Consider the following 3,788-nt stretch of genomic DNA (forward strand, 5'->3'; position numbering starts at 1 on the left):
AATCCCAACAGATGAGGCATCACTGAAACTAGAGAATGGTAGGTTCACACCAAAGAACTTTTTCGCACAATATGGAATTGATTACCCAAAGAATTGGAGTAGATCAAAAATTATCAGTAGGTTCAAAAAAGGCCTAGATACATTTCCCCTACCTGTAAATGATTTATTTCACTGACTGTGTCCCCTGCTATAGTTTAAGTTCCTTAAGGTCAGGGATCAGGTTTATTTTAGCTCTATGTTACCCTAGATAGCACCAAGTACAGTTCTCTGCACACCAAAGGTGCTTAATAAAAACAACTGATCAATTGATGGATAAGAAGCACAAAGTTGGCTTGAGGGAATGTTGGAATGTTAGATATCCCTGAGGACTAATCACTTTTTTGTGGTCTCCCAATCACTTACTATGGTGCTCATTACAGTTAACACTCAATAAATACCACGGATTGATGATACTGAAGAGAACAAGCATCGTGACCATCCTTCACACATTCTGTTGCCACTGAAGAAGACAATCCCGTGCTAGACTATCAACTAGTCCCTCTAGACTGTAAGCTCGTTGTGGGCAGAGTCTACCAACTCTGTTTTTGTACTGTCCCAAGCACTTAGTAAAGTGCTCTGCACACAGTAAGTGCTTAATTAATACAATTGACTGATTGATTAAATGACCGATTGAGATGGTCCACTTTCTTATGTCTTATGTTCTGGACTCACACAGGACAAAGCTGAAAATTGAAAGATGTTCAGGAAATTTAAGGCTCTAATTTTATCCACCTTCTAGCCAGTTAATGCTAGGATTTTTTTTAATGGCTTTTTGGTCTTCATTCAGCAGAGGGGGGCCTAATACTGGTTTCGTGGGAGTTATGGATGTAAAGTGTAAGTCATCGGCTAAAGTTTAATTAACTTCACCCTCATTTGATCACCTTTCGGAAAGGAAATGAGTTTGCTGTATCTTGTGCATTTCTCCTTTTGCGGACACTAACCCGGACAGCTGTCCCATTGGAGCTTCTCTCTATTCATCTTTTGCCAGTTGTTGGGTCTTACTATCAATCAGTGGTATTTATTGAGTGTTTACTATGTGCAGAGCACTGTTAAGCTGTTGGAAGAGTACCACACAGTTTTCAACAAGTTTAGAAATCAAATGGCTTGATGCTACAAGTAGGTAGTAATGCCTTAACTGTATGTGTTGCATATAGGATCTCTTCCATCCTCTCAAAGGGAGAGCTAACCATCTTTCCTTACAGTGATCTAGAATCAGTCCTAGGTAGTCTCTTTCTAGAACCAATTTCTTTCCAGTCAGATCATTCAGTATTAGATTTTCATCATAGGCATTCAGACCCCCAAAAGTTTTCCTTAAACAAAAATTATTTTGAAAATTTGTGTTTGGGGCAGAGCTGGCCAGTGCGGGAAGGGATACAGATTGCACACTGACCATTTCAAACAAACTTGTATTCCTCTTCCAGAGACAATCTGGCATAAAGAAAAGAGCACAGGGCTGGAAATAGCAGGACTATCTGCTGTGTGACCAGGGGCAAATCACTGCACCAATCTGTGCCTCAGTTTCCTCTTCTGTAAAATGGTAATGAAATTCCTGTTCTCCCTCCTTCTTAGACTTTAGCCCTGTTTGTGACAGAAACTATGTCCTATGTGATTATCCTTATTCTTCCCTAGAATCTAACGTAATACTTAGTCTACAGCTCTTATTCAATACCACTGTTATTGTTACTACCCTATATGTATATTATGGTTCTGAAAGATGGTGTTATATGTATAAATATTATAGGTATGCTGCTTGGGAAAAACAGAGCAACATGCAATCAACAGATAGTTTTTCTTTCCAATCCTCATGGTGCGTATTAGTAAGGACAAGAGGAATTACTCCAAAAATGCAGATTAGCTTTCACTAAATTGAGTCACCTATCAAAGATAATTTCATTTTAAAATGCTGAATTATAAGAACAACAGACAAAGGCTTTTTTTAAAAAAAAAATCTGAGTGAGGAAGCCCTAGCTGAAAGCTGAGCTCTCAACCTTTCGGGGAAGGTTTGCTCTAGCTTGTGGAGGAGTTCTACATGCAGGAGAAATTCATTTGGGGTTCCAACTAGTAGGAATATCAGTGAAGCAAATAGCAGGTTAACAAAAGTTCATAACCCCAGTTTCCTTCACCTGCTCTTATGATTTAATCCTTAGGGACCTAAATGAAATTCAAAGTTTGAGTGATAAATTGAATAATAATTTAAGTGCAGGATAAGAAAGAAATGGAGCTAATGTACCTTTTAAGTAAATTATCCCCTCACATGAACGAATAAAAGAAAAAAATATCAAGGAGTGAGTTCACATAGACCCTGATCTAGGGGCCCCAGTCCTATAAGTGTACACTGGGAAGCACAAATCTTCCAGGGAGAATCCAACAAAGCCCTGGTAGTAAAAGGATTTCATATTTCCAACCACCCTTCACTTATGACTCATAGATCTCTCTTGATCCCTGCCATTATTATTTGTTTTCAATACAACAATGGCTCTTTGCTTTCCCAAATGAAGGGAAAAAGCCAATCCTGAATGAATTTGTACCCAAGAAACAATTAAAAACACACATTTTGAAGTAACTAAAACAATAGGATGCATCCTAATCTGCGCTGCCTGTTACACTAGTTTCCTCACCAATCTGGTTTTCATTTTGAAAATTTTATACACAGGAAGACTGATCTTGGGTTGCATTGAGGAATGTAACTTGCCACATGGAAACCTCTATGCTGAGGAGAAACAAACTACCTAATGTAGAAGGGCCTGAGAGAAAAGCAGTCATTGGTTGAAGATATGCTCTATCTTACCCAAGTGCTATAAAAGTTGTCTGGATTCATAAGTCAATTTAAGATTCCTATTTCTGTCTTGTTCTCAGGGATCATTAATTTTACCAGATGGCTTTCCATTATCTCAACTAATGCTTGTGAGCAGTGTCCTGACCATACAAGTTGCTGAGTTTTCCAAAGGTCATGCCAAACCGCACATATCAATAGTTGCTTCCATTTTTCAATGAATAGTTCAGCAATACTACTGAAGAATCTTCTATCATTCATATTTAGATGAATAAGCAACAATTACCAAAGAAACGTAAATAAGGGGAAAAAAGAGACCCATTTGGGACAAGTTACTGTAATAGCTAAGTGAGCGGATTGTGTATTTTCAGATTTTTCATTCTGCAGGCATTCACTTGAGGCAGGAAATGTGTCCATTATATTATTATGTTGTACTCGCCAAAGTGCTTAGTACAGTGCTTTGCACACAGTAAGCACTCAATAAATACAATTGATTGATTGATTCATAGGTTACATATAAAGACTACTGATATTCAGGTTCTAGATCTTGAAAATTATTCCATACTTGATCCACCTTATAATAGCAATGATAATGATGGCATTTGTTAAGCACTTACTATGTGCAAAGCACTATTCTAAGCACTGGGTAGGATAAAGAGTTGATCAGGTTGTCCCATATGGGGCTCACAGTCTTAATTCCCATTTTCCAGATGGGTAACTGAGAAGTGAAGTGACTAGCCCAAAGTCACACAGCTGACAAGTGGCGGAGCTGGGATTGGAACCCATGACCTCTGACTCCCAAGCCCGGGCTCTTTCCACTGAGCCACACTGCTTCTCTTAGGTCTAAGTCCATAGGCTATGCAGATGTGAAAGATTACCTGCTATTTATTTTAATGTTTGTGTCCCCCTCTAGACTGCAAGCCCCTTGAGGGCAGGGATCTTGTCTACCAAGTTTCAAAGTTCTCAACGTTTTCCT

General features: G+C 38.8%; 1 pseudogene; it reads right to left on the minus strand.

Moving 5' to 3' along the window:
- Window positions 1–1,130: 1,130 nt before the first annotated feature.
- LOC119932744 lies at window positions 1,131–1,248 on the minus strand (annotated as a pseudogene).
- Between the last annotated feature and the right edge of the window lie 2,540 nt (window positions 1,249–3,788).

This window comes from Tachyglossus aculeatus, chromosome 9 (assembly GCF_015852505.1).
Source record: "Tachyglossus aculeatus isolate mTacAcu1 chromosome 9, mTacAcu1.pri, whole genome shotgun sequence".
Lineage (NCBI taxonomy): Eukaryota > Metazoa > Chordata > Mammalia > Monotremata > Tachyglossidae > Tachyglossus > Tachyglossus aculeatus.